At 41.0% G+C, this 21,565-nt stretch overlaps 2 long non-coding RNA genes across 6 annotated transcripts in view; one reads left to right on the top strand and one right to left on the bottom strand.

Annotated features, from left to right (window-relative positions):
- The window catches only part of LOC123044801 (uncharacterized), a 3,444-nt gene extending 1,660 nt beyond the window's left edge, over positions 1-1,784 (bottom strand). Inside the window, exons 1-2 of one of the 2 annotated variants that reach the window (XR_006420449.1) lie at positions 1,646-1,784; positions 1,096-1,574 (exon numbers count right to left, since the gene is read on the bottom strand). This is a non-coding gene — a long non-coding RNA (uncharacterized lncRNA). Of the gene's footprint in view, positions 1-1,095 lie in introns of both variants that reach the window. The other variant, XR_006420448.1, reaches the window with a different exon arrangement.
- Positions 1-6,923, top strand: part of LOC123044802 (uncharacterized) — a 12,286-nt gene extending 5,363 nt beyond the window's left edge. The window contains exons 6-8 of one of the 4 annotated variants that reach the window (XR_006420453.1): positions 4,185-4,316; positions 5,321-5,471; positions 5,564-6,919. This is a non-coding gene — a long non-coding RNA (uncharacterized lncRNA). Of the gene's footprint in view, positions 1-4,184; positions 4,317-5,320 lie in introns of all 4 variants that reach the window. The other 3 variants (XR_006420454.1, XR_006420451.1, XR_006420450.1) reach the window with 3 other exon arrangements.
- The last annotated feature ends 14,642 nt before the right edge of the window (positions 6,924-21,565 follow it).

Raw genomic sequence — 21,565 nt, 5'->3', positions numbered from 1 at the left:
TCTGGCTCTGATCAACCTGATTGCTTGCATGCTATTTATATTTCTGTAAAATGTCACAAGAATAAACACGAGAGGAAAAAAAATCGCATGTCGGAACAATTGAGCTAACTTGAACCCGGCTAAGCCATTGTTGTATGGCCTCAATCTGCACTGGCTTACTCTTCTTCGCAATTATACGTGACTGATGTTCTATTTTGTTCCTTGTCAGTAGTTCTACCTGATACAACATCTAGAGATAGAACACATATATTTTTTGCTGCTTAAGCGTGAAAACCCACTATCAAAGAAACATGGTATGTGCTCCTGCTATTGCTATTTGCAACAACCACATTAGCTAGCCGGCTGGAATAACTAAATTGAACTAACTTTTATGGTCAAATAGCTGATCTACTTTGCAGGACAGTAGTCTAATTTAGCAGTCAGAAACTCCCAGGTTTTCAAAGCTTAGAGAAGGACAAGTTAGTGACCTCATCTTAGACCAAAATGTGTAGCTAAATCCTCCATAATAACTTGCTTGAAACCAGTTCACAGTGCATTAGGGAAATGATGTCAAGGATCTAGAGAAGTACACTCATGGATGGAATCTACATAATAAATTTTATCTTGACACGACGCAAGGTATGAAGATAATTTGTCGATTCATTAAATGAATTTCAGGATAGGTTACATGCCAGTGGAGAGTTTGAGAACCGAGGACAAACTCGACAACATCGGATAGGTAAGTTGATGTGATTTCCATCCTCTCTAGGTTCTCCACTGGGCAATGCACAAATTATGGCGGCATCGCAATCTACTTTAAACCACCATCGGAACACCTCATCCTACGCTGCATCAACTATCCGTTAGGTTGCAGTCATGACCACCATAGAGCCATGTTGGCCTTTTTTTTTATGGTGCTGCATCAACTATCATAATGCGATGAAGACGATCTGCCCCTACCCCTCTGTTGCATCAACTATCATAAATAGATTAATCTGCTGCCAACAATAGATGTTGGATTCCTGTATGGCCAGAACTTGAAAGCAGATGACATTGAAGATTTCCAAGGTCAGAGAAGAATATGAACATAGCTGGAGAAGATTGATTGCATCATACCCTGTTTTTTTAGATCAATTCCGGCCTGCCCAGCCTTGATCTTGCAAGCAACCGCCCTCTCCATCCCCGTCCGCGAGCCCGCCGACGCCACCCTCCAATCCCCTTACTCGAGCCCACTCTTCTCGAGCACAGCACACCATCCCATCCTCTGCCTCCCACGAGGTCACCGACGCGTAGATCGGCCCGCTCGAGCTTCGGGAGCCGTGAACGGCGAAGAAGCCGCGGGTGAGGAGGAGATGGGATTGGGAGGCATAAGGCGCCCGGCGGCGCGCACTGAGGCGGGACGGGGCAGGAGGCGGCCAGCGGCCCGCGGGGCATGGTGGGGAGGTGGGTGGGGCGCCAGATCGGGTAGAGGAGGTGGAGGGCGCGCGGATCCGGGGAGGGAGGCGCCGGATCTGGCCGGTGGAGGTCCCGTGGCGGCGTTCGAACCTCCAAGGTGAGCTCGAGGACTGGGCATCCATGGCGCTGGCGCTGAGCTCCTGGGGAGAAGGAGAGATGAGGAGATTAGAGAGAGAGAGGAAAGAGAGAAGGCAGGGGACGGTGGCGTAACCTGGATGGTCGCTGGTGGCGGCGCCGGTCGCCCGACGACGCGTGAGGAAGGCTGGGGAGAAGGCGCACGGGAGGAGGAGCTCGGGGTTGGGAGCTCTGTGGGCGCTGGTGGTGGCGGCCTACGGGCGGCGGCACTCGGGCCTGGGCGGGCCGGATCATGGCTGGAAACGTTTTCTCACTTTAAGGACCGCGGGTTGAATATCGAAAACCACAGGGACCTTTCTACAAAATTGGCGACGACGTACGACCAGAAGCAATCGCTGGTTTATTAGTAGGTAAAGATAAAGAGGTAAAGATAAAGATAAAGAGGTAAAGATAAAGAGGTAAAGACTAGCAAATAGGCCCGTGCGTTGCCACGGGAGAAAAATAAATCAGATTATGCAAATTATGCAAGGATGAGATACAGACTTTTAAAATATCACTTCATAAAGTACATCAAAATCATGTCATGATGAGATAAGAGACTTTTAAAAAGTCATTTCAAAAACTGAAAATGTGATGGTCTCATGACGACTTTATTTCTTAAGGCGTCACAACAAAATGTTTTTTGGCTGAGCAAACTGTATTGATAGATCCTGCCTAAGGTAGAATGATGAATGATGTGTCTCGACTTTAGCTAGCATCGTGGTGTTTTTCATGACCTGTAAAACTATAGTATCACAATAAACATAGATATGTATGGAAGTAAATTAGACATTTAGTCATTTCATATAGCTTACAAAAACTAACCCATTGAAAAATGTGTCATTTTTTTGGGGATCAACGTTGTAAAGAACACATAAATCCTTTTTTTACCCGGTGTGCGATGAACTAAATAAAATAATAAAATAACTTCTCCGGATCTATGGTTTGTTTTGTTCGTTATTTACATATCTGTTTCAATGGATCTGTTTGAATTTTTTTGATCCTTTTCTAAAATTTCATGGTCATTTTTTCCAGTTCCCAAAAGCGTGTTGAATACACAAGCATTTTCTAAGAATCATGAACATTATTTTATTTCATGAACATATTTTTAGAAATCGAGAATTTCTTTATGACATGCAAACAATTTTCTAAAAATTGCGAACATTTTGCTTTCCCGACCATTTTCTGAATTCACAGAAATTTTATGATTTCTCAAAAAAAGCAAAACTCACAATCTTTTAAAATTTTGAAATCCCGAATTAATTTAAAGACGGGAAAACAAAAACGGATATGAGAAAAAAAGGCAAAAAAGAAATAAAAAACAGGAGTTTTTTAAATCAAGAACATTTTATGCTTTCGAGAACATTTTTGAATTCACCAATGTTTTATTTCTTAACAAAATTCGCAACCTTTTGAATTTTTGAAAATCCCTAATAATTAATGTATAGAAGGAAAATCACAAAACAGAAATGAGAAACGAACAAGCAAATTGCAAACTGAAAAAAAAACAGATGCCTAGGCCGGCCCATTAACGCGGGGGAGGGTTCGCAAAAAACAGAGAAAATGTGGTGGAGCCTGGGATCGAACACAGGTCTCTTACCTGGAGGATTAAAGCATTAGCCACCGCGCTACACCTTCCGTTTGGTTACATGAGGATATCACTTGATAAGAACGAAATCCAGCGCAACTTTGAGAAAAACTGAACCGTTTTGTTTACTTATGGGTGGCATGGTGGGTAATTTGTATCAACTTCAGGGGTAATTCTAATGACGTACGACCAGAAGCACTATTTGCTTTATTAGTAGGGGATAGGGCAAAGAAAGGATACCCTATGTTGCCTCTTAAACATTCACACAGAAAGAATAGAGCTACTTCGTACACATTGTGCGCCGGCGTCAGAACATGTTATACTAATTAGTAAGTTCAGGAACTATGTTCTAAACTGAAGCTCAGACAAGGAGAAGGGGATATATAGACAGAGTGATGTGCTGTGTGCTGTTAGTTCAGGGGGAAAAGCAGATACTCGTCATGGGTTGTGAAGTAGACAAAGTACATAATCTGCCTACCATGGTCTATGAACTACATGCAAAAAGGCACCGCTTGCTGTCGGCACTCGCTTGTTGTGACGAACATGCCGATCAACACGACTACGTGAGAAGGGTCAGAATTAGCAGGAGCAGGGTATGGACGAGGAAGGAGCAGCAGTACCTTCACTGATGTTGCTGTTGTTCCATTTCCATCCCTCTCTCATGTGTGAATGTGAGCTTCATAATAGAGTAGCTAGACCTATCTGCCTTCCTTTACTGAATTTTGCTGGGGCTAGTAGTACCTAAAAAGAGGAAGTTGGCATCTCCGTTTACCTAAACATGTATAGCACGTGTGATGCTACAGAATTTTGTTGGGGCTGGATGAGACTTTTGTCGTACCCCTTGTATTTTTTGTTGTAGTCAGTCCATGTTTTAAAATCCTGTAAGGTTAGATATATCACCTAAAATAAGTTAAAAGTAAAAAATCTGTAAGTTTAGTGCGTGTGTGGCTACAATTTTGAGCTTCTTGTCCAGTCATACTAGTACTTCAGTGTTGATTCCATGTTTTTTTGTAGTTAGCATTAAAGTGTCTACAATTCAATTTTGCAGGAATGAGTGAGTGCCTTCATCCAAGCCACGAGCGACGATTCGGCCTTGGCATCACAAACTGGTTCAGTTTGATCTCGCACGAGTGGGTAGGTCCTCGATGGCATGTGCGCCAGTTCCACCCTACGGTCGAAGGTGAGCGGACTCATGGCAGCCTTCTCGCCGACGGGCATGTTCCTCCAATTGGTTGTCTTGCTTCCTCCTGCTTCTCTGCCAGCTAACATCGGCTTAATTCTTCTACTAGAAAAAAGGTGTGTGAATACAAGTGGATTGCAGTGATAAATTTGGGCTGGGATTTTTCTCTCTAATAGATCTTCTCCGACATGCGGCTGCTGCAGCCACAGAAGCATCGACACCCTTGATGGTGTACGGTTGCTGAATCCCTGTGTGTCGCCCCAACTAATGCTGCTTTCTAGCATTTAGACGTGGTGCTACTGCTGCTGATGCGTGTGTTAGCTCTTGCCACCAGTACTGCTGCTGCTGATGTGTGTCGCTATTGGTCCGCTGCTACTGATGTGCGATGGCACACTCAGTTTAGTTCCATATTTTACTTTTCAGTTCGATAAGTTATAAGAAGTAAAATAACTCCTTGACTGTACAGATTTGCAGCAGTGTAGTTTTCTCTGGTTGACCTTATGCTTGCAGCTGAGTGTACTTATTCTGATGCTCTGGTTGACCTTATGCTTGCAGCTGAGTTGGACTTCCTCCTACTCAAATGCGCAACTTTCAATTATGTTTTGTTCGAAAGCTACTTGCTGTAAAGTAGTATATGTGCTAGGATTTTAGTATAGCTTCCAAATAAAATGTGATTCAAGTTCTCAAATTGTTTAGAAGAAGATAGGATAGGAAATCTTGAATGGAAAGCTCATATGAGTGTGAATGGTTTGAGTAAATCGGTAACTGGTGGAGATCATTCATGTTGATTACTTTTGAAAAGAATGATAGTCCACTAGAGAATTTGTTGATGATTAGGTAGGAGTGAAAAAACAAAAGGTTTAGAAGTGATGCTAAAAACTGAGATGTCAAATTTAACATTCTCTTATTTCTGTTATATTATTTTGTTTTAGTTTTGGTGTCTGAATTTGTGGATATATGAGCAGGCCCCAATATTTATTTCTTCAATTCTCTTCTGCCGTCAGGTCGCAGCCTCTTCCTTCTGCAGGTCACCGCCTCCTGCTTCTACAGACCGTGCCCCATCCCCCCATTCCCGCAGCGAACAGGCCGTTCACCACCGTCACCATAGTTCGTTCACTACCGACAGCCGAGGCCGTTCAACGATGCAACGACGAGGTGTGGCCTTCCCCCTTCCTCTTGACATGTAGCATATTCTACAAAATATGAGATGCTCTCAACTGAATAAAGAGTGTGACATGCAAGTTCAGGTATTACTGCTGCAGGAGTTCAAAAATCTCAACAATCCAAGCTCAAACCAAATTTCAAGAATTGTTTCCTTCATAAATTAGTTTTCTTTTGGTTAATTTGTTGTTCTGGACAGTATAGATGTACATTCTTGTGTAGTACTTGTGTGCATTGTATATATTCGTTTCAAGTTCAAAAGAATATAATAAAAAAGTTTATAAAAGAACCCAGAACATCCGGTAATTCTGGAATCTGAGAGTTTGGAAAAAAATGATATAAAATGAACATGGAGAGGGTTTTTATTTCATAGAAGTTGTAGAACAAAAAGGAAAGAAAAACCATGTTCTCTATTATTGTTATTTTGTTACCCTCATGGTGTTTACTGAAATGCCTACAACAACTAAATGTGTTTTCTTTTCATGTTTCTCTTTTGTTAAAATGAAGCTAAGGTGTTGTACTACTCTATTATGTACATCCGGGCATGATGCACAGAATAAAATATTATGAGATCCTTGGTTTACTTACAGGGTAGGTCATTAGTTCAAACCTAACATAGAAACTCCTTGCTTGGCATTCGAGCTCTTGTTTTCGCAAGACTAGTACTAGTAAATGTTATTTCACTGTATATTCTTTCCTCAGTCCATAGTTGTTGTTACCTCTATTTTCTATCTGAAGTTCAGTTCTAGTGCGGTGATAGTAAATGTTGAACATTCAATTTATTATGTTGAATAATATACCGCTAAACACCCTACAAAGTTTTTGCTTGAGTGCTATTCAAAGTCAGTTATGTTTTCCTTTCATGCTGCACATGTAAATTGAAAACGGTTGAAATGAGAATTTAGTATGTTTTGGAGAGCATAATTTCCCAAGTGGCAAATTTGATCTGTACCCGTAAGTACATGATTAAAATTTTAGGATATCCGTAAGTACATGATTAAAATTTTAGGATATCCGTAAGTACATGATTAAAATTTTAGGATATGTGTGGTCCCAGTAAGTACACCGAGTACTAATTAGCAAGTTTGATTGCTTCTGAAAACTCAAAATGCCAACATGTACTGATGCATTCCAAAACTCTGCTGTGTTTTCAAGAAAAAAAGTTGTTCGGTTTTTGGTGGCCAAGTATTATTGATATGGAGATGAATAACTATGCAGATGCACTCCTGCTATTTTTTTGGAAAAACAAGATGTCTTTGCATACTTCAAAGTTGATGCTTGCTCCCACCATTCAGTTGCGCAAGTTCAGTGGGTGTCGTCGAGCATGTTCAGAAGTATGCCCTTTGTGTAAAAGTGTGAATTTTTGTCAGTATTTTGTATATTTCATTTGGCAGAGGTTTCATGTGATCTTTTGGAGCTTTATAGATGTACTGTCATTACACTTTTAAGGCCCTATAGTTCATTATATCATACATCTGTGGCCGTTCAGTATGTATTATAGGATCAGTTCTTGGAAAAAAGAACACATTACATAGTTCGGTCAAAAACAATGATCAGTTCGATAGTGCTCTCCTGCCTATTTTGGTTGATGTCCACAAATGGACAAAAAATTGTATGGGAAAAGTTCTATTATTACTGGCATATAAGTACAAAAAAAGTTGAACACGAGGTCCTATGTAGGCTTTGGAAAAATGCTAAAAAACCACGGATGTTCAAAAAGGTAAAAGTTCAAGTGGTAAAATAAGAGAAGTCCAGAACATCATCGCAAAACAAAGTTAGAGTTAAAAAATGAAACACACAACACTTTCTTTTTGCTAAAAGTATTATTCAGTTCAACGATATAAACCATGCAAGTTCGGGGACGCAAATACCGTAAACTGTTGAAAAGCTACGAGGAAAATCATACCAAAAAAATAGAGTAAAGTCTAGTTAGTGAAAACACGTTTAGTACAAAACCATATGGACATCAGTTCAAGTACTCTTTTTTCGAAACCTTTCAAAATTACTCTCCGAAGAATGCATCAGTACAAACACACACGTAGATCAGTACAAGTACTCTGTTTTTTCTGACGAAAAAACAACACGATGGGTCTCACCGTAATCCAAATACTCTTCAGCGGTTGCGAATTTGAGAAAATGTTCAACATGACTAAGTTTCGTATTATCGATAGCTTTCCAACGGTACATTATTTGCCTCATTTCGACAAACTTAAAAAATGCATTCGAAATCAAATTTGACCGTATTTGAATTCGTTTTTAAACTATAAGGAATTAGAAAAGCATTCCAGTATGAAAAGGTTGCACATTTTCCATAGCTTTCCAACGCCATATCGTTTGCGTCAATCCAATAAACCGTTTGCAAAAAATCGCGAAAATGCGTTTCGCCCAGAATTTCACCGTTTTTCAAATTACTTTTAAATTGTATAAAATTCGAAAAAATAATAGATATATGGAAGATGCGCATTTTCACCACCTTTCCAACGCCATCTTATTTGCCCAATTCCGACAACCCGTTTAAAAATTGAGTCCAAAATACGATTCGCATTTTCGGTTTTGAAAGAAACGTTTTTTTCAAAACTGCTCTTAAACCATAATGATTTTGCAAAAACGTTCAATATAGTTTAAATATAGTTGTTAAGAGATTTCCAATGATATATTACACGCCCCATTCCGACAAAAAAATTGCAATTTTTTTTTGAAATAAAGAAGACGATCTGTTAAACAGAACAGAAACCATCAGTTCAACCGCTTCGAAAACATCAGTACAACCGCCTGAAATCGTCAGTTCAAGTAGGGTAACAGAATAATATTCTGTTTCGCGAAACAGAATAGCCCTGATGTGTATACACACACACACACACACACACACACACACACGCATGCATGTGTACGCATGAATCCCTCCCATCGAGTCGAAGTGGCTAGTACAACGACACATCATGAACCGATCTCGCTCTGTGTGGGGAGAGTGTACGGTTTTCGACGCACGCACTACATCAATGTTGTGAAGTGGTATTCAAACATGCATGCACGCATCACCTCCATACATATGCATGTAGTGGTTGTCTTCGAACGGTACACTCCCTCGCGTGGTTATCGGCGACAAGCATATATATTCATGGGCCCGTGCGGACGTACATGATCACCTTGACCGACAACAAGATAGGTTACCATGGCGGATTCTTCATTTGGTTTGTGTTATCATAGTATAGGTCATGGTGAGATTCAGACCTAATTAAAGTTTGAGCGCATATACTATGCACACATGCATGCATGAATCCCCGTCATCGGCTTGAAGTGTGGTGTAACATACATATGCATCATCAACCTAACCCTCACTCGGTGTGGGGATTTCTAGTTCGAAATCACGGTGCCACATCAAAGTTGTTCCATTGTGTACTAAAAAATACACCTGATCCATACATATGTTTGGGCCACATGCATGCAGTGGTTGTCTTTGGGGACTAGCTAGCTACTTGTGTGATTTTTGGCGAGCTAGCCTATCTGGGGTCGCATGGACGACCATCACTTTGACCAGCAACAAGAGAGAGGTTGTACGACCAAGGTGGATTATTCTTGGTCCGTTTTACGATCAATCTTGGTGAGATGCCTCTCAAGCCCACCGACATAAAAGTGTGTGGGGGGGTGGGGGCTGCTACTTTGCACTTTGCTAGGTGAACCTCAGTTGGGGGGCATCATAGCTTAGGATTCCCTTTGTGCCGACACAAGTGGGGGCTGCTAGCTACTTCGCGGTTTGTTAGGTGAACCACGGTTGGAGGGGCATCCATTCATAGCTTAGGATTCCCTTCATGCCAACACGAGGGAAGGGGGTTGCTAGCTTCTTCGCACTTTGCTAGGTGAGCCTCGGTTGGGGGGGCATGCATTCATAGATTAGGATTCCCTTCGTGCCGACACGAGTGGGGGCAAGAAATATCGTGCGCTTTGTGAGATAGGAGCGACATCAAAGTTGCATTTGGTATTTGAAAATCAAAACACCCTTTTCATACATATAAATTTGGTCCACATGCAAGTGTGTTCGTGTTCTGACCCTCTCCCACGTCTTTTTTCGCCAAATTTATGAACATTAGACAAGACAGATGACACAATAGACACGGTTCACTCAAACTAACCGTGTGCCACACCGGTGCCCCTATCATGCACACATCCGCACAGTACATTGGGCACCACGAGGCTCCCCCTCTCAAAAATATCTGCCCGCCTCAAGGGTTTTTCTGTTTCATAACACACGGTTGTTATCTCCGGACCGTGTGCGATGTTTCTTCTTCCCGATCCCACCTGCATCCCTAGAAAATATATGCCTGCCTCGAGGAGGGTTTTTGTGTTTCCCAACACACGGTTGCTATCTCCGGACCGTGTGCAATGTTTCTTGTTCCCAATCCCGCCTGTCCCTAGAAAATATATGCCCGCCTCGACGGTTTTTCTGTTTTATAACACACGGTTGTTATCTTCGGACCGTGTGGGATGCACCATCATCAAAATTTTCATTAGCCCCGGCATTTCACTCCCGCGTTTGACTCCCGCTTGTAAAATTTTCAGCACCCGCGTCATTTCCTCAAACACACCCCCCTCTACACACACACACATCAAAACCTCTTCGGGCGCGCGCGCACACACACCCCCTCCCTCGCTCTAAACCCTAGCAAGGTCCCAGCCGCCGCCGCGACACCTTCATTGTCAACATCTGCCGGTTTTCCCATGCAGCTTACCCACCGATCTCCATACCAAGGCCACCCTGAGTTTCTTAGATGACGCATGCCAAACGCCCCTTTTCCCCCAGATCCCCATCCCCATCCCAATCCCCCACTCCAGAGCATCATAGACTAAGCCCGGCTATGCTTCCCATGGAGCTCGAGGACCGACTGGCCCAAAAGAGGTGTATTGCGGTCTCTTCGCTCGACGTCGCCGAGGAACCTGACGACCATTACTGGCGGCAGGAACTCAAGCAGTGGGCTAGAGTATGCGAGCATGTCTCTTCCGCTGGCTACGACATCGAGGTCATGGACAGCGACGGCCTGAGGCGGGCTATGTCACAGGTTAAGTGGCCCACCCCCAACCCCTTGGGTTCAACCGCCGTCTATCTCATGCATGGCCCCGCCGCTGATCTCCTCTGGCTCACTGTCAACACCTTGCCATCCTACATCGCCATCGAGCCCCTTTTGTCATTTCTGAAGGACACGTTCTGCGACGCTGGCTTGGGATCCATAGCTTCCAAGTCAGACCTCATCGACGGTGACCATGAGGAGAGCACCCTCTCCGGCTCTTCCAAGGGGAAAGAGCCCATCTGCTCTATCAAGGGGAAAGAGCCCGTCTGCGATATCAGGGATGGCACCCTACAGCCGTGCTCTTCCAAGGGGAAGGAGCCCATCTGCGACAACATGGAGCACATCCAGGGTCTGTTCTCTTCCCACGGGAACGAGCCCATCTGTGACAAGTGAGGAAACCCATGATTTGTTTTGTCGTGCCTCTTCACAGGTGGAAACCCATGATTTGTTTTGTCGAGTACCTTTTGTAGTGTAGTGATAATATGTCCAGTTTTAATTGCTATATCGGGTTGTTTCTAGTATGCCTTGTTTATTTCAGTTGTTCATAATGCGATGCTCTATATGTGCAATTATTTACTATGCAGTACATTTCATCAATCCAATTTTAAACATACCGATAGGAATGCATATATTTGCTTGTTGTTAAACCTGTTATAGCTAGCATATGCCTTTTTTAAAGTTTTTGATTGTTCTGTTATCTGTAGTTAGCATATGTCCAGTTTCAAATGATGTATTTGGTTGTTTGTAGCATGCCTTGTTTATTCCAGTTATTCACAACATGATGTTCTATATGTGCAAGTACGAACTGTGTAGTTCAATTTCATCAGTACCAGTTTCAACAATACCACTATGGCCCTGTTTGTTTCGGATTCTGGTTCCAGGTTCAGCTTTGCCAGTGAAGCCGAATCTGGAATCCGAAACAAACAGCTATTTGGAATCAACTTTGCCAGTGAAGCTGAATCTGGATTGGTGTCATTTTTAGTGCAATTTCCTGAAGCACCTCAAAGTGTACTTTGTTGGTGAAGCTGATTCGCAAAAACAGCTTCGCCACATAAGCGAATCCATAGGTAATTAAAATCCAGGCGAAGCTAAAACAAACATAGCATGAATGACTACATTTGGTTGTTGCATCTTGTAGTTAAACACGCCTTTGCATTTTTATTTAACAATAACCAGTGTACTTAGACCGACACAGTACCAGTTTAAATGACTATGTTTGCTTGTTGTTAAATGTTAGCCCTGTTGCAGTTAACACACCTTTTCACTTGTTTTGCTTTACTAGCGTGCTTAAACATAAAGATTTAAATAGCATTCTTCAATATCGGTAAGACCAAGCACATCACATAAAGATTTCGGAATTGTAGAAACACTAGCACCCAAGTCACATTAAGCAAAACACTCACAATTTTTAATCTTGACTTTGATGGTAGGTTCCCATTCATCATGTAATTTTCTAGGAATTGAAACTTCTAATTCCAACTTTTCTTCAAAAGCTTTCATCATAGCATCAACAATATGTTTAGGAAAAGCTTTATTTTGTTCATAAGCATGGGGTGAATTTATCATGGATTACAACAAAGAACTACAATCGACCAAAGAGCAACTATCATAATTAAAGTCTTTGTAATCCAAAATAGTGGGCACATCACTAGTTAAAGTTTTGACCTCTTCAAACCCACTTTTATCAATTTTCTCAACAAGATTTTCACCCTTCGAATTATCGGGGCGCCTTCTAGCTAAATTTGACTCTTCTCCAGTCCCTTTTTCATCAATATTAATTTTACTGAACAAAGAATCAATAGAGGAAACACCACATTTTAAGATCTTCATCGCTTTTATCTTCTAATGAGATTGGTTTGGCGGCCATTTTTTTACTAAAGTAGCTTGTGCATCGGATATTTTACCTGGCAAACTTTCAGCAAAAGCATATTAGATTGGAGATTGCAAACTTCTCTACTAATATCATCAAGTTGTTTTGTTATAGCATCTAGCAGAACGGAGTGCTCCTTAAGTTCTTCAGTTAAATATTTATTATGCTCAAATTGTGTGGTCATATATTCCTTAGTACTTTTCTCAATTTCAACCAATATATTTGGGTAAGGAACATCATAATATTTTCGTTGAGACATCATGACTACGTAGACAAGAGCGCACTCAAAAACAGATCTGGCGAGAAAACGCCGAACGAAAAAGAGGGCGAATAAAACGCCAAATTTTTTGTGAAGTGGGGGAGAAGAAAACGAGAGGAAAATGGCAAATAATGTAAATTGCAAGTAGATGAGATTTGTGATTATGAACCTGGTTGATGTTGATGATGTCTCCCCGGCAATGGTGCCAGAAATTATTTTTGATGTTTTTTTGAACTACATCGGTATTTCCCCAAAGAGGAAGGGATGATGCAGCACAACAATGGTAGGTATTTCCCTCAGTGATGAGACCAAGGTTATCGAACCAGTAGGAGAACCACGCAACACCACATAAACAGCTCATGCACACAAGGAACAAGTACTTAAAACCCGACATAAGAGAGGGGTTGTCAATCCCTCACGGGTAAAAAGATAGATAAAATAGTAGTAAATTGGATAAATAGATCTTGCGGGAACGCGAGATAAAATAAATTACTAAAAATTGCACCAAGGTATTTTTGTATTTTTGGTTTAATAGAACTAAAAATAAAAGCAAACAAGAATAGATCATGAAGGCAAATATATTAAAGAAGAGACCCGGGGCCCGTAGGTTTCACTAGTGGCTTCTCTCGAGAAAAATAGCAAATGGTGGAATACCAAATTACTGTTGGGTAATTGATAGAATTCAAATACTCATGACGATATCTAGGCAATGATCCCTATATAGGCATCACGTCCAATATTAGTAGACCGACTCCTGCTTGCATCTACTACTATTACTACACACATCGACCGCTATGCCGCATGCATCTAGTGTATTAAGTTCATGGAAAAACGGAGTAATGCAATAAGAACGATGACATGATGTAGACAAGATCTATTTATGTAGAAATAGGCTCCATCTTGTTATCCTTCATAGCCACGATACATACATGTCGTTTCCCCTTCTGTCACTGGGATCAAGCACCGTAAGATCGAACCCATCACAAAGCACCTCTTCCCTTTGCAAGACAAATAGATCAAGTTGGACAAACAAAACCAAAATATCAGAGAAGAAATATGAGGATATAATCAATCATGCATATAAGAGATCAAAGAAGATTCAAATAACTTTCATGAATAAAAACATAGATCTGATCATAAACTCAAAGTTCATCGGATCGCAACAAATACACCGCAAGAAGAGTTACATCATATGGATCTCCAAGAGACTGATACGTCTCCGTCGTATCTACTTTTCCAAACACTTTTGCCCTTGTTTTGGACTCCAACATGTATGATTTGAATGGAACTAACCCGGACTGACGCTGTTTTCAGCAGAACTGCCATGGTGTTGTTTTTTGTGTAGAAAATAAAAGTTCTCAGAATGACCTGAAACTCCACGGAACACCTTAGAAAAAATAAAGAAAAATCATCGCCAAAGATGAAGGCCAGGGGGGCCACACCCTGTCCACGAGGGTGGGTGCGCCCCCCCCCACCCCCCTGGGCACGCCCCCTACCTCGTGGGCCCCCTGGTGGCCCTCCGACGCCAACTCCAACTCCATATATTGGCTTTCGGGGAGAAAACAATCAGAGAGAAGAAATCATTGTGTTTTACGATACGGAGCCGCCGCCAAGCCCTAATCTCTCTCGGGAGGGCTGATCTGGAGTCCGTTTGGGGCTCGGAGAGGGGGATTCGTCGCCGTCGTCATCATCAACCATCCTCCATCACCAATTTCATGATGCTCACCGCCGTGCGTAAGTAATTGCTTCATAGGCTTGCTGGACGGTGATGGGTTGGATGAGATTTATCATGTAATCGAGTTAGTTTTGTTAGGGTTTGATCCCTAGTATCCATTATGTGTGAGATTGATGTTGCTATGACTTTGCTATGCTTAATGCTTGTCACTAGGGCCCGAGTGCCATGATTTCAGATCTGAACCTATTATGTTTTCATGAATATATGTGTGTTCTTGATCCTATCTTGCAAGTCTATAGTCACCTACTATGTGTTATGATCCGGCAACCCCGAAGTGACAATAATCGGGACCACTCACGGTGATGACCATAGTTTGAGGAGTTCATGTATTCACTATGTGCTAATGCTTTGTTCCGGTTCTCTATTAAACGGAGGCTTTAATATCCCTTAGTTTCCAATAGGACCCCGCTGCCACGGGAGGGTAGGACAAAAGATGTCATGCAAGTTCTTTTCCATAAGCACGTATGACTATATACGGAATACATGCCTACATTACATTGATGAACTGGAGGTAGTTCTGTGTCACCCTATGTTATAATTGTTACATGACGAACCGCATCCGGCATAATTATCCATCACTAATCTGGTGCCTACGAGTTTTCCATATACTGGTTCTCGCTTATTTACGTTTCCGCTGCTACTATTACAATCACTACAAAATATCAAAAACATTACTTTTGCTGTCTTTACTTTTGTTACCATTACCACCACTATCATGTTACTTTGCTACTAAACACTTTGCTGCAGATACTAAGTTTCTAGGTGTGGTTGAATTGACAACTCAGCTGCTAATTCTTGAGAATATTCTTTGGCTCCCCTTGTGTCGAATCAATAAATTTGGGTTGAATACTCTACCCTTGAAAAACTGTTCCGATCCCCTATACTTGTGGGTTATCAAGACCTTTTTCTGGCGCCGTTGCCGGGGAGCATAGCTCTATTCTTTGAGTCACTTGGGATTTATATCTGCTGGACACTATGAAGAACTTGAAAGATGATCGAACTACTATTTTGCCCTCAACTACGAGGGGAGGTAAGGGACTGCCATCTAGCCTTGCACTAGATTCTCCTTCTGTTATGAGTAAGTTTGTGACACCTAAACCTACTACTACTGTGAATTCTGATATGTCGCATGTTATTGATGATGCCACTTCTGCTATGCATGATACTTATGATGAAACTACTTCTATGCTTGATACTACTGTGCCACTTGGTGAATTTCTTGATGAGAAAATTGCTAGGTCTAGAGAAAGAGAAATTATTGAACCTGAACACGATGATGTTAGTGATGATGAACCTATGTCTGCTATTCCTGAGGGTTATCTTTTTGATGCTAAATCTTCTGCAGCTATTCTTGCTTGCCAGGATAGACAGGAACTTAAGAGGTTGCTAGTTAAATGGAGTAAAGAATCTTTTAGAGATAAAATCAGACCCGACCCTGCTTTTGCTACTTCACCTATTTGTGTTCCTGATCAGGATTATTATGATTTTTCTTTTGATCCAGATATAATTACTTTGGTTGAATCTGATCCTTTTTATGGCTATGAATCTAAAACTGTTGTGGCGCATCTTACTAAGTTAAATGATATAGCTGCCCTATTTACTAATAATGAGAGATCGCATTACCTTTATTTACTCAAAATATTTCCGTTCTCATTAGAGGGTGATGCTAAGATGTGGTATAATTCTCTTGATCCTGGTTGTGTGCAAAGTCCCCAGGACATGATTTATTACTTCTCTGCTAAATATTTCCCTGCTCATAAGAAACAAGCTGCCTTGAGGGAAATATACAATTTTGTGCAAATTGAAGAAGAGAGTCTCCCACAAGCTTGGGGGGGGGCTTCTCAAGTTACTTAATGCTTTGCCTGATCATCCTCTTAAGAAACCTGAAATATTTGATATCTTTTATAATGGACTAACTGATGCTTCCAGAGATTTCCTGGATAGTTGTGCTGGTTCTCTTTTCAGGGAAAGAACACCGGATGACGCTGAAATTCTATTGAATAATATGTTGGCAAATGAAAAAAATTGGGCACCTCCTGAACCACCTCCTGAGCTAGTTCTAGAGCCCATTACTGAACCTATTCCTAAACCAACTCCGAAGAAGAGAGGTGTTCTATTTCTCAGTCCCGAAGATATGCAAGAGGCAAAGAAATCTATGAAAGAAAAAGGTATTAAAGTTGAACATGTTAAGAATTTACCTCCTATTGAAGAAATACATGGTCTTAATTTACCGCCTGTTGAAGAAGTATATGATCTCAATTACTTATTTAATGAAGAACCTCCCGATATGCCGACACAGGTAGTAAAAGTAAATTCTCTCTATAGATATGATAAAGCTAAAGTCCCTCCTACTAAAATTGCTAGTCAGTGCTTGGATGAGTTTGATGACTTTATGTTTAAGCAAGATGACTTTAATGCTTATTTTGGTAGACAACTAACATAATCTTTATGATTAAACGCTTGGGTGATTATGTGGCTGATATTAGAGGTGAACTTAAACTTGTTAGCAAACATACTTCTATGGTTACCACTCAAGTAGAACAAGTACTTAAAGCTCAGGAAGAAGTGCTTGCTGAAATGAATAGTAAGAAAAATGATTATGTTGTTAGAGTGGCTACTAGAACCGGTAGAATGACTCAGGAACCTTTGTATCCTGAAGGCCACCCTAAGAGAATCGAGCAAGATTCTCGGAGAAACAATATTGATGTACCTAGTTCTTCTAAAAGTAAGAAAAAGAAAAATGATAGGACTTTGCAAACTTCTAGTGAACCTATTGCTGAACCACCTGAGAATCCGAATGATATCTCTGTTTCTGATGCTGAAACACAATCAGGTGATGAACATGAACCTAGTGATAATGTTAATGATAATGTTCATGTTGATGCTCAACCTAGTAATGATAATGATGTAGAAGTTGAACCTACTGTTGATCTTGATAACCCACAATCAAAGAATCAATGTTATGATAAAAGAGACTTCGTTGCTAGGAAACATGGTAAAGAAAGGGAACCATGGGTTCAGAAACCCATGCCTTTTCCTCCGAAACCATCCAAGAAAAAGGATGATGAGGATTTTGAGCGCTTTGCTGAAATGATTAGACCCATCTTTTTGCGTATGCGATTAACTGATGTGCTCAAAACAAATCCTTATGCTAAGTATATGAAGGATATTATTACTAATAAAAGAAAGATACCTGAAGCTGAAATTTCCACCATGCTTGCTAATTATACTTTTAAGGGTGGAATACCAAAGAAACTTGGAGATCCTGGAGTACCTACTATACCTTGCTCCATTAAGAAAAATTATGTTAAAACTGCTTTATGTGATCTTGGAGATGGTGTCAGTGTTATGCCTCTCTCTTTATATCGTAGACTTGACTTGAATAAGTTGACACCTACTGAAATATCTTTGCAAATGGCTAATAAATCAACTGCTATACCTGTCGGTATTTGTGAGGATGTGCCTGTTGTGGTTGCAAACGTTACTATTTTAACGGACTTTGTTATTCTTGATATTCCCGAGGATGATAGTATGTCTATTATTCTTGGAAGACCTTTCCTTAATACTGCAGGGGCTGTTATTGATTGCAACAAAGGCAATGTCACTTTCCATATTAATGGCAATGAGCACACGATACATTTTCTGAGGAAACAACCACAAGTTTATAGTATCAACTCTATTAGAAAAAATCCATCGATTATATTTGGAGGTTTTGAATTTTCTCTCCCTACTGTCAAGAAAAAGTATGATATTCTTATTGTTGGGGATTCTCATATCCCCGTTGAGGTAACTTAGTGTCATTCGAAATTTCTCCGGTTCCGTGATTATTCGGAATGAGTTTGTTAACAAGACTTGATCAACCTTGTTAGTGGGTTCATTTTAATGATCACGAGATGGATGAAACTAGAAGCACAACCTTCTGTACCCTCTTTATATTTTCTATTATTTAGTAGAAATAAAGTAAAATAGTATTTTTCTGTCTGTCTCCTGACTTATCCGTGCAATATAAAATATCCTGAAAATAAAAGTCCTCGGAATGCCATGCCAATTTAATATAATTTTTTCGGGAATATTTGAGGATTTACTGTGCAAAAATTACCACGGGGGGAGCTGCCACCTGGTCACGAGGGTGGAGGGCGCGCCCTACCCCCTGGGCGTGCCCCCCTGCCTCGTGGGCCCATGGTGGCCCTCCTCCACTTATTCCTGCACCGATCTTCTTCCTCTGTCTCACACAAACACGAAAAACCAACTCAAGCACGAGTTCTAGCCCCCGTTGCTGTGATTTTCGATCTCCTTGCTCAAAGCACCTCTCGCAAAACTGCTTGGGGAGATTGTTCCTTGGTATGTGACTCCTCCATTGGTCCAATTAGTTTTTGTTCTAGTGCTTTACTCATTGCAAATTAGTGTTGTGTTAGGTGACCAATCTTATCATATAGGAGCCATTGTAGCTCATAGGTTGCATCAGAATAGACATAGCGGAGATTTCTTTGGAGGAATTTATGCAACCCGCTTAGCTAATTTTCTTGAGATAGACATTTGTTAGGGTGATATGGAGTTACCCCCTTCTTATTTAGATTTTGATTCTATGGTTTCCCACCAATTTGTTGAGAGGACTGCACCACCTCTCCAGTATCGACTAATCTTTGACAAACGTTGTGTAGTCCATATTGCTCTTCCTGCCCCTGCTTTCTTTGATTCACAGGCAAAAAGAAGATATATTATTACCAGAGAGGAGGCAGATGAGTACGAAAGGAGAGCGGAGGCCGCTCGACTCCACGCTACAGCTCAGGCAGCGATAGCCGCTGCGTCACAGTATGACCCCAGCTTCACCTACGGGTATCCGCCAGGCCATCCCTGGCAGTAGACCAACTTAGGCCAAAAGCCTAAGCTTGGGGGAGTATGTATTTCCCACCGACATTACATTTATGCTCACACACACTCATTGCTAGATGCCGGTGCTCATACTTTTTCACTGTAATATCCATGTTAGTTTAAATTTCTTTTTCCTGCTTTCTTCTTGTGTGTTTGATAAACCTTGAGAAAAAAACAAAAAAAATTAGTAGTATTTTACTTCTTTGCTTGTAGTAGAATTAAAAAGAAAACCCAAAAATATTTCCCGTTCTTCTTTTTACTTGTTGGGAGCTTTCCCGTGTAAATAGTTTTCATTTTCTTTTCCTTTCTTTGGGAGTTGAGAAGACCATATTGAAAATGCTTAGTGGCTCTTATATGCATGATTGTTTATTTAACTTAGAGCCCATATTACTTGTCTTCTCCCTTGAGTTGAATGCTTGCAGATTCTAGCTTAGTCCAATGCACGTGCACTCTTATTATTATACACACCGTTCGGTCGTGCAAGTGAAAGGCAATAATGATGATATATGATGGACTTATTGGGATGAGAAAAGCTGGTATGAACTCGACCTCTTGTTTTTGTAAATATGATGATTCATTGTTCTTGATTTAGCTGTTGTGAAATAAACATATTTGCAATGACATTTAGAGATTATAGTTGCTTGTGCCATGCTTGATTAGCTATGAGTTATAATGGTTTACCTTGCGTGCCAACATGCTATTAGAATGATTATGATGTGGTATGATGGGATGGTATCCTCCTTTAAATGTATTGAGTGACTCAACTTGGCACATGTTCACGCATGTAGTTGAATCAAATCAACATAGCCTTCATGATATTTATATTCATGGTGGATTATATCCTACTCATGCTTGTATTCGGTGTAAATTAGTTTTAATGCATGTTTATGACTGTTGTCACTCTCTCAGTTGGTCGCTTCCCAGTCTTTTGCTAGCCTTCACCTGTACTAAGCGGGAATACTGCTTGTGCATCCAAACTCCTTAAACCCCGAAGTTATTCCATATGAGTCCACTATACCTACCTATATGCGGTATTTACCTACCGTTCCAAGTAAATTTGTTTGTGCCAAACTCTAAACCTTCAAATAAACATTCTGTTTTGCATGCTCGAATAGCTCATATGTCAACTAGAGCTGCCCTTATCTTCCGTGTTAGGCGAGTTATTCTCAAGAGGAGTGGACTCCGCTCCTCATTCACGAGAAAATGGCTGGTATCCGGGATGCCCAGTCCCATGCTTCATGCAAACTAAATCAAAATAACTGCAAACAAAACTCCCATTGGGACCCGTTGAATGTTGGAGGCACTCGTTGTTTCGAGCAAGCCATGGATTGATGCTCGTGGAGGAGGGGGAGTATAAACTTTACCATTCTGTTTGGGAACCGCCTATAACCTGTTTAGCATGGAATATATCGTCGTCTTTTAGTTGTTATGTTGACAATGAAAGTATGCCGCTCAAAATATAATTTATCTCTATTTCAAAACCGAGCTCTGGCACCTCTACAAATCCCTGCTTCCCTCTGTGAAGGGCCTATCTATTTACTTTTATGTTGAGTCATCACCCTTCTTATTAAAAAGCACCCGCTGGAGAGCACACTGTCGTTTGCATTCATTATTATTGGTTTATATTGGGTATGACTTGACTGGATCTCTTTTACCATGAATTACAATATTTAGTCAGTCCTTGATCTTTAAAGGTGCTCCGCATTTATGTTTTGCGGTCTCAGAAAGGGCTAGCGAGATACCATTTTGTTATATCGTGTTATGATTATTTTGAGAAAGTGTTGTCATCCGAGTTTTATTATTATGGCTCGCTAGCTGATTATGCTATTGATATGAGTAATTGTGAGACCTATGTGTTATTGTGAGTATGGTTAGTTCATAATAATTGCTGACACTTGAATGCTGGCTTTTCATGTTTACAACAACAAGAGCAAACATAGTTTGTAAAAGTTTTTCTTTTTCTCTTTCAATTTGTCAACTGAATTGCTTGAGGACAAGCAAGGGTTTAAGCTTGGGGGAGTTGATATGTCTCCGTCGTATCTACTTTTCCAAACACTTTTGCCCTTGTTTTGGACTCTAACTTGTATGATTTGAACCAAACTAACCCGGACTGATGCTGTTTTCAGCAGAACTGCCATGGTGTTGTTTTTTGTGCAGAAAATAAAAGTTTTCAGAATGACCTGAAACTCCACGGAACACCTTAGAAAAAATAAAGAAAAATCATCACCAAAGAAGAAGGCCAGGGGGCCCACACCCTGTCCACGAGGGTGGGGGCGCCCCCCACCCCCC

The sequence above is a fragment of the Triticum aestivum genome, chromosome 2B, assembly GCF_018294505.1.
Source record: "Triticum aestivum cultivar Chinese Spring chromosome 2B, IWGSC CS RefSeq v2.1, whole genome shotgun sequence".
Classification (NCBI taxonomy): Eukaryota; Viridiplantae; Streptophyta; class Magnoliopsida; order Poales; family Poaceae; genus Triticum; species Triticum aestivum.
The sequence above is the reverse complement of the archived record's forward strand: the minus strand, read 5'-3'. Positions and strand labels throughout refer to the sequence as shown.